This window comes from Camelus dromedarius, chromosome 9, assembly GCF_036321535.1.
Source record: "Camelus dromedarius isolate mCamDro1 chromosome 9, mCamDro1.pat, whole genome shotgun sequence".
Classification (NCBI taxonomy): Eukaryota; Metazoa; Chordata; class Mammalia; order Artiodactyla; family Camelidae; genus Camelus; species Camelus dromedarius.
Genome location: NC_087444.1, coordinates 14,464,739 through 14,488,980, shown reverse-complemented (window position 1 = coordinate 14,488,980; position 24,242 = coordinate 14,464,739). Strand labels below are relative to the sequence as shown.

The 24,242-nt window shown below is 40.1% G+C and overlaps 1 long non-coding RNA gene across 3 annotated transcripts; it reads right to left on the bottom strand.

Moving 5' to 3' along the window:
- Nucleotides 1-2,983: 2,983 nt before the first annotated feature.
- LOC105085641 (uncharacterized) lies at nucleotides 2,984-24,218 on the bottom strand. Of its 3 annotated transcripts, none has more exons than XR_010382218.1 (4): nucleotides 24,158-24,218; nucleotides 18,238-18,424; nucleotides 9,029-9,526; nucleotides 2,984-5,384 (listed from the first exon to the last, which is right to left on the bottom strand). It is a non-coding gene; the product is annotated as an uncharacterized LOC105085641 (long non-coding RNA). The 3 variants fall into 3 exon arrangements; XR_010382217.1 differs by lacking the exon at nucleotides 2,984-5,384 and adding an exon at nucleotides 5,391-5,491; XR_010382216.1 differs by lacking the exon at nucleotides 2,984-5,384 and having other exon boundaries at nucleotides 7,241-9,526.
- Between the last annotated feature and the right edge of the window lie 24 nt (nucleotides 24,219-24,242).

Below are 24,242 nucleotides of genomic sequence, written 5' to 3'. Positions count from 1 at the left end.
TCCTTTCAGTGATATGGAATTCCACTACATACATTTACCACAGTGTATTCACATATTCTCATATTGATGGACATTGAGGTTATTTCCAAATATCTACTCTCACAAACAGTGCTGTGTTGTGTGTTTACACATGTCTTTGTGTGCATGTGCCTAGGTTGCTACAGTGCACTACATAACCAACCTTCTCCTTTTTTTAAACACAAACCCTGGTTAAGAAATAAAATTTTACATCAGGACTCATTCTATTTTTAAATTAAAAAATTTTTTTAAATTCTATAAATGAAGCAACATTTTCAAAAAAAGCTCTCATGTTTTCTATTTCATTTCATTAAAAAAAATTCTGATCTTTCAGAGGTAGATCCAGGTTACATGGGGACTGAAGTTTATATAATTGGGGGCCTCCTTTAGAAAAAGAGTACAAAATTATAAATATAAATGTAGTAAGCAGGCCTTGGAAGAAGTTTTGCAAGTGAGAGGGCCTGAAGCTTAGGTTTCATTAGTTTCAGGGTAAATACCCCTCTGGGTAGACACATTAGATTGATTTAACAATTCACTTAAAATAATGGGTCTCTACCAGCAGTTTGACAAACATCGCCTTATACCTAGAAGTGAGCTGGCTATGTCAAAAGATGTTAATATTTCAACTTTGAATTTTAATAAATGTATATACCCATGTAAACCACCACAATCAACGTAAACATTTCTATCATTCCCAAGTTTCCCTCCTGCCCTTTTGCAGTCAATCCCCAGGCAACCACTGATCCGCTTTTTGTCGTTATAAATTAGTTTTGCTTTTTCTAAAATTTCAGATCAATGGAAGTATACAGTATGTACTCTTTTGTGTCTGGCTTCTTCCACTCAGCATGATGTTTTTGAGTCATCCATACAGTTGCACTTCTCCGTAGCTTGCTCTTTTTTGGTCCTGAGTAGTGTTCAATCATGTGAAATATAATCCATCACTGTTTATTCTCCTGCCAAGGTACATGTGGGTTATTTCCATTTTTTTTTTTTTTTTTTTACTATTATGAGTAGAGCTGCTAAAAACATTTTGTATAGGATTTTGAGTGAACATTCAAAGTTTTTTTTTTCTAGGGTAAATATCCCAAAGTGGTATTTCTAGATTATATGTCTAGCTTTATTTGAAAATACCAAACTGTTTCCCAGAGAGGCTGTACCATATTACTTTCTCACCAGCAATGTATTCCAGGGGCTTTGTGTCTTTTTCAGAACGTGGTGCTGTTAGGGTTTTTTGTTTTGTTTTGTTTTTAAGCCATTCTGACAGGTATATAGTGGTACCTCATTGTCATTTTAATTTGCATTTCCCCCAAAGCAAACAGTGTTGAACATTGTTTTTGTGCTTATTTGCCATCTTTGTATCTTCTCTGGCAAAGTGTCTCTTCAAGACCTTTGCCCATTTTAAAAACTGGGTTGTTTGTTTCTTGCAACTGAGTTCTGAGAATTCTTTACATATTCTGAATGCAAGTCCTTTGTTGGCTATGTGACTTGCAAATATTTGCTCCCAGTCTGTAGTTTGTCTTTTCATTCTCTTAAGTGTCTTTTGCAGAGCACAAGTTTTACATTTTGGTGAAGTCTAATTTATCTTTTTTAAAAATGGATCACGATTTTGACATCGTGTCTAAAAACTTTTGCCTAACCCTAAGTCATATATATTTTCTCCTATGTTCTATTCTAAATGTTTATAGTTTTATGCTTTACATTTAGATTTTTTTAGTTATTTTTTTGTATAAGGTATTAGATTTAGGTCAAGGTTAATTCTTTCTTTCTCCCTCCCTTCCTCCTTCTCTTTCCTTTTCTTTCTTTCTCGCTTTCTTTCTTTTTTGCTTTCTTCCTCCCTCCCTCTTCTTTCTTCCTTTCTTGGCATGTAGATGTCCAACTGTTCTAACATTTTTTGAAAAGACTATTCTTTCTCCATTTAATTGCTTTTGCACTTTTATAAAAAAAAAATCAGTTGGCCATATTTGTATGAGTCTATTTCTGGACTCTCTATCTAATGTATGTATTTGTGCCTTTGCCAATATCACACTGTGTTGGATACTGTAGCTTTAAAGTAAACCTTAAAATAGGGTGATATAATTCCTCCAACTTTAGTCTTCTTCAAAATTGTTTTAGCTATTCTACTTTGTTTGCCTTTCAAAATAAAATTTAAGATCAGCTGGTCTATATCTTCAAAAAATCCTACTGGGATTTTGATTGGGATTGCATTGAATCTATAGCTCAATTTAGGCAAAACTGGTATCATTACTATGTTGCATTTTCCAATCCATAAACACAGCATGCCTCTTCATGTATTTAGGTCTTCTTTGATTTCTTTCGCCAGCATTTGCAGTTTTAAGCATACAGATCATGTACATGTTTTCTTAGATTTATACCTAAGTATTTAATTTTGGGGGAGCCATTATAAATTGTATTATATTAAATTTAAGTGTCCATTTGATAACTGTTAGTACATAGAAATATAATGGATTTTTTTTTTTCTGTTGACCTTGTATCCTGTGACTTTTCTAAACTTGTCGTTTAGTTCTATGAGTTTTTTTGTAGGTTCCTTGAGATGTTTTATGTAGACAATTGCAAATAGGGAGAGTTTTATTTCTTCCTTTATTTTCCTTGCCTTATTGCACTGGGTAGGACTTTCAGTACAATGTTGAGTAGGAATGGTGAGAGTGGACATTATTGCCTTGTTCCTGATCTTAGGGGAAAGTATTCAGATTTTCACTGTTTAGTATGATGTTAGCGCCAGGTTTTTTATAGATGCCCTTTATCAGCTTGTGGAAGTTCCTTTCTATTCCCAGTTTGCTGAGAATGGATGGATTTTGAATTTTGTCAAATGCCTTTTCTGTATCAATTGATAATGGTCATGTGTTTTTTCTTCTTTGGATAGTTAGTATGGTAGATTATACTGATATCTTTTTTAGAATTTTTAAGGGATATATACATACATTTATATATAAAGATATTATATATGAAATACACATAAATTTAAAAAATAAAGTATATTTTATATATAAAAATTAAGTATGTATAAATATATACACTAAAATGAAATATTTTAAAGAAGTTTTTAGGTTCACAGCAAAATTGGGCAGAAAGCGCAGGGAATTCCCACCTCCCCATCCCTCGCTTCATACAGCCTCTCCCATCACCATGATCCTGAATCAGTGTGCTACATCTATTTGTTATAATCAATGAACCAACACTGACACATAATATCAACCAAAGCCCAGTGTTGGGCTGGACTTAGTGTTTACTCTTTGTATTAAATAGTCTATGAATTTTGACAAATGTATAATGACATGTATTAACCCTTATAGTATCACACAGAAAAATTTCACTACCCTAAAAATATCTGTTTTACTTACTCATCCCTCCCTCCCTCCCCGCAACCCCTTTTCCAGAATATCGTGTGGTCGGAATCATCCAGTATGTAGCCTTTTAAGATTGGCTTCTTTGACTTAGTAATATTCATTTAAGGTTCCTCTCTGTCTTTTCATGACTCAGTAGCTCATTTCCTTTTAGCACCAAGTAATAGTCCATTGTCTGAATGTACCACAGTTTTGTGCATCTATTCACCTACTGCAGGGCATCTTAGTTGCTTCCAAGTTTTGGCAATTATGAATCAAGCTGCTACAAACATCAACATGCAGGTTTTTGTGTGGATGTAAATTTTCAGCTTCTTTGGGTAAACACCAAGGAGTGTGACTGCTGTACTGTACAGTAAGAGTATATTTGATTTTATTAAAAAACTGCCAAACTATCTTCCAAAGTGGTTGTACCATTTTGCAGTCCCATCAACAGTGAGTGAGAGCTTCTGTTGGTCCATATCCTCGCCAGCATTTGGTGTTCTCAGTATTTTGGATTTTAGCCATTCTAATAGGTTCGTAGTGGTATCTTGTTTTAATTTGCAATTCCCTAATGACACATGTTGAGCCTCTTTTCATATACTTACTTGCCATCTGTATCTCTGGTGAAATGTCTGGATCTTTTCCTCATTGTTAAATCAGGTTGTCCATTTTCTTATTGTTGAGTTTTAAGTGTTCCTTACACATTTTGGATAACAGTACTTATGTCTTTTGCAATTTTTTTCCTCCCACTGTTTGGTTTGTCTTATTTTCTTGACAGCGTTTTTTGCATAGTAGAAGTTTTTAATTGTAATGAAGTCTGACATCAATTTTTTCTTTCGTAAGTCATGCCTTTGGTGCTGTATTTTAAAAAGTCATCACCAAACCCAAGGTCATCTGGATTTTCTCCCATGTTATCTTCTAAGAATCTTGTAGTTTTGCATTTTACATTTAGGTCTATGATCCATTTTGAGTTCACTTTTGTGCAGAGTGTAAAGTCTGTGTCTAGATTCACGTCTTTTGCATGTGGATGTCCAGTTGTTCCAGCACCATTTGTTGAATAACCTATCGTTTTCTCCATTGAATTCCCTTTTGCTTCTTTGCCAAAGATCAAATGACTGTATTTTTGTGGGTCTATTGATTGATTTTTGACTATTGAACCAGTCTTGAATTTTTGGTCATGCTGTGTTATTCTTTAAATATATTCCCTAATATATATGTATATATTATATATTGTCAAATTCAATTTTCTAGTATCTGTTGAGAATTTTTTGCATCTATATCCATGAGGGCTATTGGTCTGTAGGTTTCTTTTTTGGACTCTCCTTGTTTGGTTTTGTTATCCAGGTAGGTAGCCTCCTAAAATGAGTTGGAAAATGTTCCCTTCTCTTTATGTTTCTTGAGAGCTACTGCTTTTTAAAAAGCTGAAGCTGTGTTCTAGCCAAAACAACTGTACATTCAAGTTAACATCACTCTCTCGAGCATTTTTTTTTAATCCATGAAATTATTCCACACAGATATTTCATTTTTCAAAAAAATGTGCCTGTTAGGAGCAGAGACACCATACACAAGGAGACTGACCACTTGCCAAATTTCTGTCCTAACAAATTTTTGTTTCTTTGTTTATTTTAGATTATCTTGGGAGATCCTAAAGACTTCTTGGACTTTTGGTAAAATGACTTCTACTACCTGGAATCCTAATTCTGTTGCATTTGGATGTATAAATAATTTGCAAAGGCCTAAAACATTTAAAAACCACTTAATTTTCATACGTATTTCAGAAAAAAAAAGTTCAAGGGAAGAAAAATATATATGTGTGTATGTATTTGTATATATGTAAAAAATCAATGGCTGTTATTATAATGAAAAATAAAAACTATGACAATTATTGTGTGAAACAATGATTTAAAAGATTTCTATTTTTTTTCTGGAAAAAAGTGACACAGAATAAAGATCCTTACATGAACAAAGGCATAGAAGTGTGAACTGCTGAGGGATGTTGGTGATCAGCAAACACTTCTATTTGCTCTGAAAATCAGATGTATCAAGGAGCATAATGGCAAATAAAATTGGAATGGCAGTTGGGGCTAAGGGCCTTAAGTGATAAGCACTTTAGTAAGACTTTACTGATTACTCTGTCAGATTTTGAGCAGAAGAGGTGATAAAGCATAGTGGTTAAGGACTCAAGTACAGTCAGGAAGATCCAGACCTAGTTCCAGACCTAGTTCTGCCATTTAGTAGCTATGTTTTCTTTACAAGAGACTTAATCCTGAACTTCTATTTTCTTATCTACAGAATTGGGTTGGAGGGAGGATATAGCCCAGTGGTAGAGTGTGTGCTTAGCATGCATGAGGTCCTGGGTTCAATCCCCAGTATTGCCATTAAAACAAACAAACAAACAAACCTAATTTCTCCCACCCCCTGAATTTAAAAAAGAAAATTGGGTTAATAATGGTACTTACTACAAAGGGCTGTTATGAAGATTAAATAAGATAATAGAGAGAGACCCTAGTATCTGGCAGATAGCAATATTCAATAAATGTTAATGACTACCTGATAGAACTGTGCTTCAGGAATATTAGTCTGGCAGCAGTATGTATAAGTGATGTAAGTACATGGCTTTCTTTCTTAAAACAGAACAAGAGCCTTCCAAGTTTTGTGCCAAGAATATTTCAGGAAGTTGAATCTCTAGGTGGAATGGCATGCTTCTGAAATTAAATTAACGAGATTTAGAGGCTACTCTGACTGAAGGTCAAGGTAGAGGGAGTCATGACTGCATTACCGTTTTCTATATACCAGTGTATGCTGTGCTATTTTTAAGCACCGAAATTCAGGTATTTTTGTCAGTGTTGTACTATTATTTTAGACATTGGTTGGCAGGTTTCTTTACTCTTCTTAGCTCCCCTTCAAACTGTCCTTCCTTCTCCTGCTCTAATCTCCTCCTCACTATCCCAAGCCCTTCCATCCCCTTTTTACCACCCAGTTCCAGTAACTCTTCCAAACTTCTTCATTCTCCACTACACTCTCTTAGCAAAAATGCTGAGTAAAGAGTAGACAGGAGGAGCCTTTGAAGTAGGAAATCTCCCTGCAGGGGATGGAGAAGAGTGAGACCCAGTTAGGACCATCTCTTTTGGGCTCACAGGAGAGAAGTCATTTTCAGTCAGAGGCAATAGTCCTGAAACTTATATTGGTTGCTAAACCGGGCAGGAAAGCCTGGAAGCTCTTCCAGAGCAGGTCCATCAGAGCTGATGTACGTGTGTGGGTGTGTGGGGTATGGGTGGAGGAGCGGACAAGTTGCAGAAAGCAGCAGAGCCTGTAGTGGCCAGAAGGATATTTCCAATGTGTTTATAATTTTTAAATTTTAAATGTGTTAATAACATTTAGTCACATTAATTTTTTTAACTTCATAAATTCTAAACATGTAAAAAATATCCAGTATTTTGGCTTTGTAGGAAATTAAAACAGAAAAACATTAATAATATAAATTTGCTCTAGAATTGTAAGTACTCACTAAAAGAGGAACCAAAGATGGTTTTAAGTGCGAAAGACACTGAAGAAAGTTATAAAAATAGGCAATGTCACATCAGGACTATCAAACATTGTCCTGTTCTGTAAAATAGGATGTCACGATTTGGATCCCAAACTGATTTCTTTCTTTGTCTTAAATTAGAGAGAGAGAGAGAGATTTTGCTTTCCTTTGGTGTCAGCACCAAGTACCAAAATATTGGATTCTATTTCATTAAGTATTCAGAATTCATAACATTTTTAAAAAAATTAGTGAAACTGTTGCTAATTCACAGCAAAAACTCTCTTCTGTTGTTGCTTCTAATTTGATCAGAAAAACAAATGAATTAATTAAGTGTAGACACCTGACTCAACGAGGCTTAAGCAAAAAAGGTATTTTATTGCCTCCTGTAACTGAAAAATCCAGGAGTTTTAGTCATGGCTGGTTCCAGGCATCCAAATGATAACATCAGAATGGGTTCCCTTCTCTGCCTCTGTCTTTGTATCTCTCCTCTGCTTTCCTCTCTATGTTGGTTTCATTTACCAGCTGGATTCTCCCCCATGATAGCCCAACGTCAGCCTGGCCTTACACTTTTACAACCTAGCAAGCCCATAAGAATTGCAGGCAAAGTTCTGGGTAGGGCTCTCAATAGCTCAGACTGGACAACATTCCAACTTCAGAATCAATCACGGTATGGCCAGGGGACTGGCCAGATCTTTGTCATGTGCTCATTCTTGGACCTTGTAGGTAGTATCAGTCCTATCAAAATCATGAAACTGAAAGTTAGAGAACTAGTTTTCCCAAAGGAAAATCAGGGTGATTTGCCTAAGTAAGAAAGGATAGTGAACATGCAAAAACAACAGATGATCACTACATCAGATAACAAACCTGTTAGAACTGCATCTAGAATCATGGCAAATTGGTTCTAAGTGAGGATCAAAGAATGTTCCCCATAAATAAAGTCCATGGACTCTGGTATATAAACTTCATGATGCCATTTTGGTAGTCAAGTGGTTTTTCAGAGCTGAGGGCATAGAAATGTTCTTTTGCAGAGTCATCTTCTTTGTCAGCTCTTTAAGTGTGGACATCTCTTAGGGTTTTCTCTCACTGAATAATTAGGTTGTCACATAAATGATCTCTGGAGATGAGCTGTACCATAATCTGACAAGCTGTTTCTCTCAGAATTGCACCAGCAAATCATTAGGCTGCAAAGAGACCCTCATAGAATATTTAAGCCACCTGGAGTACAGACAGAACAACTCTTAAGTATAGAATTTAAGAACTAGAGAACTGGGATTGCTTTCCAGAATGCAGCTAATTTTCAAAATGAGGAGTCAGTTAAATAAATATCGGCTGAATACCTTCCATTTTTTTATTGCTTCCGCAATATTCATTTTCCCATTTTTTCAAACAGCAGTACTCAGATTTTGCTTTATTTATGACCAAATGGTTTAGGTGAGATAAATCCTACCTCTGATTTTAGCTGGTTCTAATTGACTTATGGCAATATTTCTGGTCATAGTAATTCACTCAAGGATGGAATGTGATCCAATTTAGGCCAATTATACTCAATTCTTGAACATCTATTTGAATGAACAAGAATCTCTCCCTCTTAATTGGATGTAAAATCACAAGCCCATAGCTTCAGGAACTTCAGTAGCTTCAGCTACTGGCAACCATCCTGTACCAGGAAGGGAATTTGCTGAGAATGAAACCAGTCTCAAGAAAAACTGGAAGAGAAAACCCAGGTCCTGGTCACATTATTTGGGTTGCTGGATCAAGCCATGCCTAAAGCCATATACTTGTGGACTTTTTGGTAATGTGCACCAATAAATTCCCTTTACTTTTTAAAGTCAGTTTGAGTAGGAGTCTCTGTTACCTGTTATTCTAACACAAACCCCAATTGAATACAATCTTGATGCCAATCCCCTGGAGTTAGCGTAAGACTCCAGAGGTTTAAGGACACAGTCCTCAGTTAAGACTGCCCTTACTGCAGATGCTAGACACACTTTGAGGGTCCCCAGGCCACCCACATGTCTGACTAACTGGCAAAAATTCAGGGGTTCCCATGATCCCCTCAGGTTCAATCATCCACAAGGATGACCCACAGAACTGAATGACTCAGGAAAGCACTACACTTACAATTACAGTTTCATTTAAAGGATACAAATCAGGGCCAGCCAAAAGAAGAGACACACAGAGTGATGTCTGGGAGAGTCTTGAACATGGAGATTCCATGCCTTCTGCCTGTGGAGTCAGGATGTGTCACCTTCTTAGCACACTTGTGTTCACCAACCAGGAACTCCTCCAAGTCTCAGTGTCCAGAAATTTTCTTGGGATTTCATTATATAGGCATGATTGATTGGCCATGTGAATGAACTCAATCTCCAGCTGTTATAGATGTCTCTTCAAGCTCTCCCTCCTTTTTGTCCCCTTTGCATCCACATTAGTTCAATCCCTCACCACCTCTCACATGAACTCTTAGCATAGCTTCTTAGTTCCCACTCATTCCATGCCAGTATCCCACAGGTTTGGCCTCCCTCGGGCAGCTTCTCTGCCTTGATTAAGCCCCAGGGGACTGATCTGTCTGGAAGAGCAGAGGTGGGATTTCTTTGAGCCTATTTAACCTGGAAAATCTGAAGACATTCTTGAAGATCCTCATTATCTGAAACAGAGAATATAGTTAAGGGGAAATTTAGGTTGTGTCTCCTCATTACTTCCTCTCCTTCTTGTAAAATTTGTCTTTTTGAGGTTCACATCCTCTATCTCCACATCTTTTCTCCCTTCTGAATGTAGTGATCTTCCAAACTCTTGGCCATTTTCCTCACTCTCTGAAGATCTGCAAGCACCTGGCTCATGGCCTTCCTGTCTCCTCAACTTCTGTTACTCTCCTGGGCAATTATAAAATCCATATGGCTTCTCAGTTTTCTATTCTCATTATCTCCAATTCAACGAAATTCTTCTCAACTCTACGTCATCCATAATCCTCTTCTCTTTTCATGCTGCAATCTCTCCCTAGGCTGTCTTATCAGCTCTTATGATTTATACAGTCTGTGTGCCCATGACTCCCAGTTATTCTTCTAGCTCAGACCTCTCTTCTGAAATTCATACCTCCATATTCAACTGCCTTTTTGGCATATCCCTTTACCATGTCACATATTGAGGCATCTCAAACTTAACTTCTTAAAACCTAGCTATTGCTCCTTTGACTCTCATCTAGCAAATCATCTGCATTTCAGCAAATGATACCACTGCATTCAGTTGTGCAATCTACCTTCCTCGCCCCCTCATTTATTCTATCACAAAGTCCTATCCATTTTACCTCCAAGATATAGCTTGAATCTTTTTACTTCTCACTGTCCCCACTGCTGCCAACCCAGGCCGAGCCATCATCCCTTTTGCCTGGATAATTGCAATAGTGTCCCTCAGGTCTCTCTCTATTCATTCTTGTATTCTTTCAATCCATTCTTTACATAGCAAGTATCGTGAGTTTTTTTTTTTTAATGAAAATTTTATCTTGTCATTTTCCTCCTTAAAACCTTTTAGAGGCTTCCCATTTCTCATAGGATGATGTTCAAGATCTTTTGCATGTTTGACAAGGACCTTGCATGATCTGTTCCCAGTCTTTCTAGCTTGCCTCTTGCCACCCTCCCTTTTATTCACTGGGCCAGTCACACAGGCCAGGGCTTCTCTTTTCTGAAGATGATCCTTATGCCTCAGAGTGTTTATACACACAGTCCCTCCTACTTTGAATCCTCTCCATGCCCTACTCCCATTTCCAACTACCACTTACTTGTGACAGAGCTGTGGCCTGAATAGACACAACTCTTTTTCCTTAAGAGCTCACAGTTTAATAAGGGGCCTATACGTAAGCTAAAAAAAAAAATCCACCACAGTATAATAAATGCAATAGAAGTATGGCCAAAGGAAGAAATATTTATCTATCATCTCTGAGAGTCAGGAAAGGGCATTTAAGTAGAAGACACAGTATATTTCAAGTTTAGAGGCAAGGACATGTAAGCAGTTTGGTGCTGCTGGAGAGTAAAAGCAAGGAGGTGGCAGATGTCTTGGATGCTGTGTTAAGGGGCTTGAATCTATCCAATATGCAAAGAGGGTGTTCCCTACGAACGGTTTTATGTAGGAGAGACATGAATACATATTAACAATAATGCTATCAAATTGGTAGTGATGGAGAGAAAGGCCCCGACAGAAGGTGTGGGCAGAAAGTCAAGTAGGAGAATACTGTAATATTCCCAGCAAGTGATGATGGCAACTCAATTAAGGCAAAGGTAGTGATAATGGGGAGAAGATGGACTGAAGATTTTTTAAGAGGTAGAATTGATAGGACTTGGTGACTGAACAAAACAGATTAATTCCTTGCCCTCATGAAGCTTGCATTCTAATGTGGAAGGCAGATAATACATCCCATAAACAAATGCATACATGATATAATCCCTGTAATGCTACAAGCTATGAAAGAAAACAGAGCAAATGAAGGAGAGTTATTTTAGGTGAAGTGGTTCCTGTAAGGGGGTGACATTTGCATAGAGAGGAAATAAGCCGTGAATATCTGGAGAAAGATTATTTCAGGCAGAGTGAACAGCAAGTGCAAATGTCCAGAGATGGGAACATGCTTGTCATATATTTGAGGAATAACAATGAGACTAGCATGACTGAAGCACGAAAAAAGGAAGGGGAGAATGGAAAAGGATAAGGTCAGAATATAGCAAAAGGCTGGATCACAAGGGCCTTGTAGATCATAGGAAAAAAACTTGGGTTTTATTTTAAGTGTGATGTGAATTGTTGAAGGGTTTTTGAACAGGGGAGTGGCATATCCTAACTTATACTGTAAAACGATCACTCCCAAGACTATAGTAGGGGAAGTGTGGGAGCTGGGTAGCCAGTTAGGAGGAAGAGGTCTAGGTGAGACGTGATGGCAGTTTGGAGTAGTAGTGACCAAGTTGGAGAGAACCAATCAGACTAGGGATATATTTTGAAGGCAGAGCTGATGCAATGTGCTGGTGGACTGAATAAGAGAAGTAGAAAAAGAGAGGAGTCAACAATGACCCCAACATTTCTGGCCCGTGCAACAGGCTGAATCATAGAGCCATTTACAGAGATGGAGAAGATGGAAGGAATTAGGTTTGATTAACAGGAGCTCAAAAGTTTGGTTTTAGACATGTTTAGCTTGGAATACTGTTAGACATCCAAGTAGAGTAGCTATTGGAGATATGAGTGTGGAATTCAGGAGAGAGGTTAAGGCTACAGATACACAGTTTTTGAATCATTAACATATAAAGATGACATTTAAAATAGTAAAATTGATTGTGATTTTCTAAGATGAGTGTGAGCAAAAACTGAGTAAAGTCCAAGGATGGAACACTAGAATACTCTAATACTTAAAGGGAGAAGAGAGAGAAGACCTAACAAAGAGACTGAGGAGGAGTGTCCAGTGAGGTGAGAATAAAATCAGTAGAGGGTAGAAGCCAGGTAAAGATAATTTTTCAAGAAAGAAGAAATGATCAACTGCTTAAATGCTGCTGTCAGTCAAGTAAGTTGAGAACTGGATTTGGCAACATGAAGGTTTTTGGTGACCTTGACAAGAAAGTCTCAGAAGAGTAATGAGGATAAAAGACTCATAAAAGGTTTTCAGTAGCACCAAAGATTAAGATACAGTAGAAAGAAAGTGAGAAGATTCACTAAATAAAGGAGGGCAGAAAAGTAGTGTAATAGCTGAAGAGACATGCCATCAAGGGAGGGATTTTTCAAGAAGGGAGGGAAGACTGGTGATGCAAGGGAGAGAGAGGAGAATAAGTGTGGAAATAAAGCCCTTGAGTAGATGAATTCTCTGGATAGTTGAATATTTAGGCCTGGAGCTCAAGAGAGAGGTGGAGGCTGGAGATATGGATTTCGAAATGATTAAAATATATATGAAAGGGACAAATGTAGGAGTGGTTGAAACTGTTCGCGGCAAATGAAAATCAGAAGCCAAGGAAGAACACTGAGGTATTAAGAATGTAAGAGAATAAGGGGAGAGGATCCAGTAAGGAAGACAGAAAGCGTGTCCTCTATTTTCCAATTACTTTTATGCCCATAGCACATGGCATAGTTTCACTTCTCATGCCTGTAAAGCTTTTCCTTCCCTGGATTCACACCCATCTCTCATAGTACTTTATAAAAATCTTTATTAGCACTTATTTCACTGCATCTACATTATATGTCTGCCTTTTCCACCAACCTGAAAGCTTCCTCTGCCAAAAACTTTATTCATCTTATCTACAACTCAACATAATACATAGTAGGTGCTAAATGAATGAGGCATGGAGCGGGGGGAAGTTAATCTACAAATAGGGCATGTGATAAATAAGCATCAGAAAGTGTGAATATGCCTTTCATGCCTTTCTAAAAGAAATACACATGTTGGAAAGAGTTCACCAGTGAAGCCATCTGGAGTTTTCTTTGTAGAAAGGCTTTAGATTATGAGTTCATTTCCTTTAAAATATAAAATACAGAATTTTCTATTTGTTATTTTTAGGTTTTGGTAAGTTTTGTTTTTCAATAAAAGTTTCCACTTCACCTGAATTGTCAAATTTATTGGTATAAAGCTGTATTCTCTTTTATTTTTAATGTCTATAGGACCTGTGGTGATGCCCCCTTTTTTATTACTGATATTGGTAATGTGTTTTCTTAAAGTTTTCCTTTATTAGTCTTAGTAGTTGTTGTTGTTGTTGTTGTTGTTGTCGTCGTCGTCTTTTTGAAGATTAATGTTTTGGCTTTGTTGATTCTCTCTCGGCTTTTTGCTTTCTATTTCATCGATTTCTGATTTTATCTTTATTTCCGTTTTTCAAATCTCTTTGCATGAATTTTCTTTCTCTAAATTTCCCTCTAAGCTCTGAATCCTAAGAGTAGTTTTCTAGCCAAAGTGGCCCGTCAGAGGAGTCTCAAGTCTCAAAGGAATGAGCCTGTATTATTACTCTACCATGCTCAAGCACTAGATAGGAATAGGTTGTGGAAAGCATGGCCTCAGCTGTGAACACATTGGTAGATCTAGAACAGCATCTAGGGTCATCAATTAACTACACTCTGCACAGCAGGGAATCCAGTGTCCCATTTTAAGAAACACCACATTCCACTCATTTGTCTCAAGGATAATTTCTTCATGCTGGTTTGGGGAAAAGCTCTTCCATGGTTCCCATGGGCCTCTCTTCCTGAAGAGAAACTCAGAAGAGGAAGGTTAGTGGAATGAACTGCAGCAATTGGTCTGGGGCCACAACTGATACTCATTCTCTCCCTTTTCCACTGTTTACTATAAATTCCCCTCACTCTCAGTTATCATCTTAGCAGGTCTTAGTGGCTTATGTGGTGGTGTGATCCAAATCTTCATTTCTGAGGGGTCTGAGTTCCTAGTCCTACTCTTCTCAGGCCAGGGTTGCTGCATGTGTTCACAATTACAGTGGGGCAAGGGAGTATCAGGAGGTGCCCAAGTGGATCACATGGATTCTGTAAAAAGCAGTGCTACGTTCTCCTACCGACTGGGGTCAATTTTCCTTGTCATGATGTGACTCCTCTTTTGCCTTCTAGTCCCTGGAACAGTGAGTCCAAAGTGCCCTAGGTGTAGTCATACCTTATAGTTCTATGGGACCCTTGCTGTGTCCCTTAACAGGAGTGCAACCTCTTCAGGAACCAGTACCCCTAGCACTATAGATCCCAGATTTGTGGGTATAGGAAGCACAAAATCCTCTAGTGGGTCATTGGTAGTGAAGGTAAGTGGGGCTATTCCTGCATCTACTCTTTGGTTAGTGACCAATGTATTTTTCCTATTGGGTTCATAAAGGCCTCTGATTTAACCTATATAACATATCCTGAAGGATAGCACCCAATTTTTTCAGAGTTGCCTCTGAATGGCATTTCACCTGAGCCTTTAGAAAGTCATTCTAGCTCTTCATGAGGTCAGCTTTTTCTGGTTGGTATGGTATGAAGTCATAGGTCTACTTCCTGCACTTCTTTTACCATGAAGCAGTTGCCCTGGTTGGATGCTGTTATGCAGAATTCTATGCCTGTGGATCAGACATTCCATAAGTCCCAATAAAGTAATGTTGGCTGAGGATCTGTTGGTGGAAAGGAAAACCCATATGCAGAATAATTACCTATTACTGTGAGAAGGAACTACCGGCCCCTACAGGATGGAAGAGACTCAGTGTAGTTGATTTGCCACCAAGTAGCCAACTGGTCTCCTTGATCAATAGTTCCTTATTGGGGGCTCAGCATTGGCCTCTATTGCTAGCATGTTGGATATTTAGATCTCAGTAGCTTGATCAGCCTTAAAAAGTTGGAGTCCATGCTTTTGGGGCCGACACATCGCCTCCATCTCTGGTACTGTGGCCACTCCATTTATGTGCCTGTATTAGTTTCTTAAAGATGCCTTAACAAAGTATCACAAATTTGGTGATTTAAACAACAAAAATTTATTGTCTCACAGTTCTGGAGGCTAGAAATCTGAGATCAAGGTGTCAGCAGGCTTGGTCCCTTCTGAGGGCTGTGAGGGAAAGTCTGTTCCATACTTCTCCCGAGCTTCTGGTGGCTTGCTGGCAATCTTCGGCATTCCTTGGCTTCTACTGCATCACCCTAATCTTTGTTTTTATCTTCACACGGCATTCCCTTGTGTTTCTCTATCTTCACATGACCTTCTGCTTATAAGGATACCAGTCACATTGAATTAGGGGCTCAGCCTACTCCAGTATGATGTCATTTTAACTAATTACATCTGCAACAACCCTATTTCCAAGTAAGGTCGCATTTCTTTTGGGGGGTCGATAATTAGGTTTGTTTGTTTATTTATTTAATATTTATTTTTAACAGAGGTACTGGAGATTGAACCCAGGACTTTCTGTATGCTAAGCACACACTCTACCACTGAGCTACACCCTCCCCATCAAGGTCACATTTTGAGGTTTTGGGGATTAGAACATCAACATATGAACTTTGGGGAATACACTGTAACCCATAACAGTGCCCATCAAGCTGGTTCCAAGGTAGCCACTGATTAAGGCTGGTAATGGCAACTGGATGAGCCATTTTATCTACTTCATTGTTTAGTACCTCTTCCCTGGTGGGTGCAAAATGTCAAGACTAAAATCTTCACACTTCATGCCCACTCCCGTATATTCAGCCACACAACTCTATCCTAGATCTTGTCTTTGATCTTCCAGTCCTCTACCAGAGGGTCGAGCCACTGACACCTGCCCAAGAATCTATATATATATTCTTACGTCAGTTTGCTTCTCCTTATACACAAAGCAGATGACCAGGGACAATGCTTGTAATTAGGAAGATTTTCCCTCTGTTATTTTTCAAAGCCTCTCAAGAATGTGACTATAATGCAACCACTATCTAACGTTGGTTTATATCTACATACTAAGCTGACTCATTCACAAACCAAACTCAGGCTTTACCCCTCCTCCTTCAGATGGTCATGGTATTGGTGCAGCTGTGGTGGGTGACATGGGGTCTGGACTACCTGGCCATGTAGCTTGTAAGTACCTCAGTTGTACTTGAGCTCCATCCCAGATGTACCATTCCACCTTACAATAGATGCTGCTGGGTCCATCTGAAGAACCCAGGCCATAATAGGCAGTTCTGGACACATGGTTACTTGTAGTCGCATGGTTAAGCGTTCAGTTTCTACCAAGGCCCAGTATCACACTAGTGGCTGGTTCTTAAAATGTGTATAATTTTCTGCTGCAGATGACATGGCCTTGCTCAGGTCCTAGGGACTGTATTGTGATTTTTGCACTGGGGCTTACTGTAGGTTCTGTCTTAGTCAGCTTGGGGTGCTACAATGAAATACCATAGACTAGGTGGCTTAAACAACAGAAACTTATGTTTGCACAGTTTTAGAGGCGGGAAGTCTGAGATCAGGGTGCCAGCATGTTCAGGTTCTGGTGAGATCCCTCTTCCTGATCTGCAGATAGCCACCTTCTCACTCTGTCCTCTCAGGGGGTGGGAAGAGAGAGAGAGAGAGAGAGGCAGAGACGGAGAGAGAGACGGGGAGAGACAGAGAGACAGGGTAGGGGGGAATAAATAAGAGGGATAATATTCTTTGGTATTTCTTCTTCACCATCCCATTGGGAGTTAGGGCTTCAACATATGATTGGGGAGGGACGACAAATTCTTCCCATAACAGTTCACCTCTGGCCCCCTATAATTCATGTCATTCTTGCATGCAAAATACATTCATTCCATCCCCACACCCACAAAAGTATTAACTCATTCCAGCATCAACTTAAAGTCTCATCTAAATATTATCTAAATCAGGTAATAGTGAAACTCAAGGTATGATTCATCCTGAGACAAAATTTCTCTCCAGCTGTGAATCTGTAAGCAAGTTATGTGCTTCCAAAATAAAATGGTGAGACAGGCACAGGATAGATATTTCCATTCCAAAAAAGAGAAACAGGAAAGAAGGAAGGGGTAATGGGTACTAACCAAGTTCAAAATTTAGCAAGAAAATCCCCTTAGATCCTAAGGTTTGAGAATAATTCTCTTGTTCAGTGCTCTGCTGTCCTGGTCCTGCAGGGTGGCAGTATCGCCCCCAAGGCTTTGCTGGGTGGTCCCACTCCCAAGGCTTCAGGCAGAGGCCATCTGCCTGTCAAAACTGAGGCAGTGGCCCTGATGATCACCTATAATTTCGTCCTGTCAAATTCAATAAATCCAAGTCTTCATTTTGTCCCATCTCCATCTCCTTCAGTTCAAACTGGTAGTGTTTCTACTCACAAAATCCTGTGAACTCCTTATCAAGTGATAATCTAGTCACACCATTGGTGTTCTCATTAGAACATGCTTTCTCATTTTTTGCAATATGGATAGGCTAAGAACCTTCTAGATCATTAAGTTCTGGTTCCTCTTTGCTTAACAAGTCTTTCTTTAATTCATCTCTCTCCTTCCACATTTCACTATAAGTAATCAGGTGGAACCAAGCCCCTTCTTCAATACTTTGCTTAGAAATTTCCTCAGCTAAATATCTAATTTTATTACTCAAATTCTACCTTCTACAAAACACTAGGACACAGTTCAGCCACAGTTTGCCATTTTATAACAGAGATCGCCTTTCCTCCAGTTTCCGATAACATGTTCCTCATTTCCATCTGATATCTCACCAGAATTGCCCTTAACATCCATAATTTTAGCATATAACTTAAAATTATTCCAACCTCTACCCGATTACCCAGTTCCAAAGCTGCTTCCACACTTTTAGTTGTCTGTTACAGCTGCACTCCACTGCTAGTACCAAAATCTGAATTAGCGAGGGTTCTCCAGGGAAACAGAACCAATAGGTGTTAGACATAGATGTAGATTTATTATAAGGACTTGGCTCACGTGATTACAGAAGCTAGAAGTCCCAAGATCTGCTGTCAACAATCTGGAAACCTAGGAGAGCCGATGTTTAGTTCCAACCTGAGTTCAAAGGCCTGAGAATCAGGAGAGTCGACGGTGTAAGTTCCAGTCTGAAAGTTGGCAGGCTCAAGATCCAAGAAGAGCTGATGTTTCAGAACGCGTCTGAGGGCTGGAAAAGACCAACGTCTTAGCTATGCAGTCAGGCAGGACTTTCTGATCTCTAGGTCTTCAACTGATTGGATGAGGCTTACCCACATTAGGGAGGGCAATCTGCTTTACTTATTCTACCAAGCCAATGTTAATCACATCCAGGGACATTGCCACCAACACACCCAGGATAATGTTTGACAAAATATCATGGCCCAATCAAGGTGACATGAAATTAACCATCACAAGCTCCAAACTGCTTCTCTTCCCACTCTAACACCTCTAAAACAAAAGAGTCTACCAGAATATAAGGCCAAAGTGGCAGAGATGCTTGTACAGCACTCTGGATCTTCTGAAGAGCCTTTCCCCTGTTCTGGGCCCCAAAGCTGGAAATCTTCAGTGTCACCTAATATATGGGCTACAGCAGTATTCTTAGTGTGGAATGTATTGCTCCAGAACACAGAGAGACCAGGCCCTGTGCATTCTTCTTTGTGGTAAGGGATGTAAGAAGCAAAAATCTGTCTTTTACTTGGAAGGATATACTGGTATACCTGTGACCAGTGGACCCTCAAAAACTTCACTGAAGTGGCAAGTCCTTGAATCTTTGCAGCATTTCCCTACTCTCTGAAGCATAGCTCTTACCATTGTCTCCAGCATACTAGCCATTTTGCTTGTGCTGTCTGCCCAACATAATATCATTTATGTGATATTCTATGAGATGTCCAGGAGGTCCAGATCTCTTTGTACTATATGATGACAGAGGGCAGTTTACCTATCCTTAGGGCAAAACTATAAATGAATACTGTTATCTGTCCCACATATATGTGAACCATTTCAGGTGCTCTTTTCTAAGCAGAATGGAAAATAATTCATTCAACAAATCACTGGCCATGGGCCATGTCCTGATGCATTATTAATCTGCTTTAGCAACAATACTATGCGCGGTATAGCAGGTGCAATTAGGGCTGTTACTTGCTGAAGTCTAGAGTAGTTTAGAGTTATTCTCCAAGATCTATCTAGTTTCTGCAGGGGTCAGACTGGCTAATTAAACAGACATATGATAGGGACCATCTTTCCTCCACTCATGTTCTTTAGGTCTTTAATGCTGGCACTAATTTCCATCATGCCCTTGGTATGTGATATTGGTTTTTAAAATTCATTATGTTGGCCAGGGTTGGAAGGTCATTTTCAGGTGTTCCCACTTGGCCTTCCCCACTATGATAGCTCTTTATACAGGTCAAGGATTTAATGTGGCTATTACTCCAACTGCCAAATATATCAATTCTATTTATAAACACAGGAACTGAAGAACAGACCACAGGGTGGGCCCATAGACACAATGGACCCACTGTAAGCTGGACTTTAGCCAGGACCCCATTTATTACAAAGCCCCCATAAGGCCCCTCTCTAACAGGGGGCCATGACAATGCTTTGGATCTTAGAATACTGATGTCAACTTAGACCCCAAGTTCAATAGTCCTCAATTTTCTGGTTATCCCTCTTCCCTAGTGTGTACACTCATCAAAATGGCCATGGGTCTGTTTGGGGAAGGACTGCGGAAACATTACAGGTATTACTTGCTGCCGTGCTGCAGGATCTGCCACCTCTTAGGTCAATGGGTTTCAGATCTTAAAAGTGGCTCAGATCCAGACACTGAACAAGGGATAATGATTTGGGGTGGGGTATGAGGATTACCATCCTCAGTCTCCTGCTCCTCCATTTTGGCCTTTTTCATTTGTAGATGTTAACTTTGCCCTTAGAGATGCTAAGCCCTATATCTACATCCACAACTCTCTATGGGTCAAGCTCCCTTAGGCTGCCACTCTTGTCAGATGTTGCTGGTCCTTATAATTGTGGCCTCCTGGCTTTTGGTGACTAAGGGCCACCACCTGGCCTCTATTACTTGGGGGAAGGGGAATACCATTCCCATGATTATTAGTGAGCCTCAGTTCTGTGACTGCTTCTATTGTCAGTCCAGGCTACGGAGAACTTCTTGGTGATGCTGTTGCCTCTCACCAGAGAACTTCCGATGGCCTCAGTGAATGGTGTGTTTTCTGGGCCTTCCTGTGGAACATAATCTTCTGATGGGTCTTTTGACCTCACATATCATTCCTGCATGCCCATTTGTCCATCTTCTTATTTGCTCTTCTATCATCTGCCAGGGCACCTGAGACATTTCTACTTTACTCAGAATTGGCCATCACTTTCTCTAAGTTTCTAAAAGCCCCGCAGCAGTGTTTGTTTCAAACCCAAGAGTTCTTGCCATGTGTTAAATCCTATGCCTCAAGACAGTGCCCCCAATTCAATGAATTCTTGATTATCTAGTCCTACATTCCAGCCCCTTTGATCAAGCAATTTCAAAATTCAATTGCAGGATATTCCCTTGGTTTCTGTCAGTATATGCTAGCGAATTCTTACAGCTCCTTTGACATAATCTCTTCCTTTATCAGGCCCAAGCATATTCTCACCTAGGTTTTGCTAGGATTTAACTCTAGTTACTGGCCTGGTAGCCAGGAGAGGAGGTAGCGGCAACTTCTATGTTGCCTTGGGGGGGCAGTTGCTCTGCAGCGTCTTTCAGCACGCAGGAAATATTAGTTCTTAGTATGAAGAGGTGAACCACCTCTGCAAACTCTGGAAGTTCACTGGGGTTTGCAGAGCTAACATCCTTGCAGATGTCCAACCAGATGTCCCATCCCTTGTTTCAGAGTTTCAGGTTTTCTCAAAGAGGACCCTGACCTGCTTTGGTTGCACATTTAAATGTCTCTGGAGCTCTGTGCCTCCAACTATCATGTCTTGAGTCTGTGGCTTAACTGTGTCAGCTCTTCCACTGTAGGAGATAAAAGCCTCTCTGTAAGCTACTAAAGAGGCCCTCTGTCTCTCACACTTAGCCATTAACCAGGGGAGAACCCTTGCTTTCTCCTTATCCCTCTTCAGAGTCATTACAACTCAGTGGCAACCAGTCAGCTCCACTGTCCTTGTAGGCATGTTCTCCCCTCCATATATTTCACTTGCCTGAAATAGTACCTGCAAGGGCTTTCTCCTCCACTGGGATGTTTTCTCCCAGTCACTACTGATGGTATCTTTAGCAACTGGTCATCACCTTGGGCTAGGAACTATCCATGTCCCTGTACTGCTCAGGATAGCATCGTCTCTGCCTGTGAGGTATTGAGTGTGCCAGTCTTGAAATCTCAACTTATGTTTTCTTGGACCTACCCTGGGACCACTTGTGCTAGTTTAGGCCCCTGAGAAGTAGCTGCCAAGGTGGGATTTGACGTGTGTATTAGTTAGGGCTGCCATAACAAAATATCACAGACTGGGTAGCTTAAACAATAGAAATTTTTCTCTCACAGTTCTGGAAGCTAGAGTTCCAAGATCAAGCTGTCAGCAGGTTTGGTTTCTTCCAAGGCCCCTGTCCTTGGCTGGAAGATGGCCACTTTCTCCCAGTGCCTTCACATAGCCCTTCCTCTGTGCACACACCCCTGGTGTCTCCTTGTGTGTCCAAATTTCTTCTTCTTTTAAGCACATCAGGCTGGACTAGGGTTCACACTAACAGCTTCATTTTAACTTAATCACCTCTTTAAAGGTGACTGTGTGTTTAAGGGCTTCAACGCATGAGTGTTGGGGAGGAAACTATTCAGCCCATAACAACATGCAAGAGATTTACTAGGGCAAAAATCTGTGAAAGATAAAAGGGAAGGAAGCAAGGGAAGGTGGGAGAGTCTGCAAACTGTGACACAGGCCTGACACCTATGAAGGAGAGGGAAAAGCAAGGATTGAGGCAGCGTTTCAGACTACAACACAGTCTGAAGAAAGTTCAAGCTAGGCTGATGGCTAGTCCTCCAGCCAAAGCTGCCCATTAGAGGAGTCCCAAACACTGCAGCAATAAAGCTGCATTAGTACTCCTGCCATGTGCAGTAATTTATAAATTAGACAATTACAGGTACATAAAGAACTCAGTTTGGGGATGAGTTCTTACTGGTTTATTGACAAAGTGTCTCCAGTCTACCCTGACTATTCTGCCAGTTTATTTTGCTCCTGGACCTATGTGCCTAGCTCTCCAAGATGTTTATACACCTTTTTCAGTTTCTGAATCTGGCTCATTTTCTCACATTTTACCACACTCCCTTCCCTTCTGTCTTCTATGGCTCCTTTACTATTTTTGTCAGAGGAACACCTGGTTCAACTTTTAATGAAACACTTATTTATTGACCTGAATTGATTATGCGAGAAACTATATGAGGTGTTAGATTTTTATGCCGTAAGGGTACACTTTCTTGCGAGAAAACAAGAAAAGACTCTTCTGATCCACAATCAGAGCTACCTGTGGCTCCCTTTCATATACAATTTTTAGGGCACAAACACATTTACCCAGAGGATCCTACATTCAAATAATTTTGTGAGACATTCACCACCATATCTGCTATTAGTAGGGGCTACAGAGTACCTTGTATCCCTGGGTTCAGGAAATATTATTATGCTCAAGTACCTATCTAGTTATATAGGTAGTCACTATATATTAATTTCAAAGGCACTTCGAAAGATCAAGTATAGAGAATTTAACTAACATTTTTCAATAGAAAGGCCACATTAGCTGACCAGAAACCTAAAGGATACCATTCTTTTCTCAGAACTCTAACAGATCCCTGAGGATTGCCACTTGGAATTTCTCCTCAGTTTTATTAGTGTCAAACTTATTGGCTAGGGACCACAAAATGAAATTCCTCTTGAATTCATGAAGGCAGGAAATAAATGATAGGAAAAATATCTAATCCCCAGAGACTTATTTCTACATCTTCCTACCATTGAAATGCCTTGGTTATTTACAAAGCTAATCTAGGGCCAGGTTATGAACCTGACTTGACAGAGGCAGGCCTGGTGAGGTTAAGGCCTTACCAGTGGTATATCATTAACCAGAACCCTGGCATTTCCTTTAAGTCCTATCTTGCCCGCTAAACGACTTGTGTGTGTGTGTGTGGGGGGGGGGGATTAGGTTATTTGTTTGTTTGTTTACTTATTTATTTTTAATGGAGGTCCCAGGGATTGAACCCTGAACTTTGCGCATGCTAAGCACGCGCTCTAGCACTTGAGCTATATCCTCCCCCAAAATGGCAGACTGGCTATCTTTCTTGAACAAACAGTTCATTTAGTCTTTCTACAAAGCTGCGAAGTTGCTCTCCTACCCTTAGAGAAGGGAAGCCAGAAGAACAAAAAACACGTTACCACCTGCTGATTCTTCATAAATAACAGAGAAAGCAGTGAATAGTTTGAATCACGGATCCAGAGCTCTGGGGCACCAGGTGGAAAACCTGTACTGGGAGCAGGGGGGTGAGGGGAGAGGAATGGAAAGAAATGCTAGTAAAATTACCTTGACCATGCGGAAACTTTTAGACTTCCCTAGCGACTAAAACCCACCAACTTTTCTCAACAAATGAGCCATGGGAGGGGTGGGCTAAAGCGAATGGACTCGACCACAGCGCCGGCTCAGACACACCCCAGCGAACACCACCTCCCAAGTCGAGCCCCGGAGCCCGCCACTCGGCACCTGGAGGAAGTCAGCGCCAGAGCCGGAAGAGCGTGGAATCCCGCGAAAGGCTGGGCGGGTAGAGGACGAGAGAGACCGGGACCAACGTGCTCGGCGGGGATTGCGGAACCGGCGAGGGACCTATCAGGGTTCAGACAGCCCAACTCTCTACAAATTCTCCCAGTTGCCAATCTTGGAACGGGTTCACATCTTTTCTGAAAAGAGAACTCTTACCACACGCTTTCAGCTCGGAGCGCCCCTAGCAACCACCAGGCTTGACAGCGGAAGAACGACTTTTGCCCCGCCCCCCTGGGCTAAC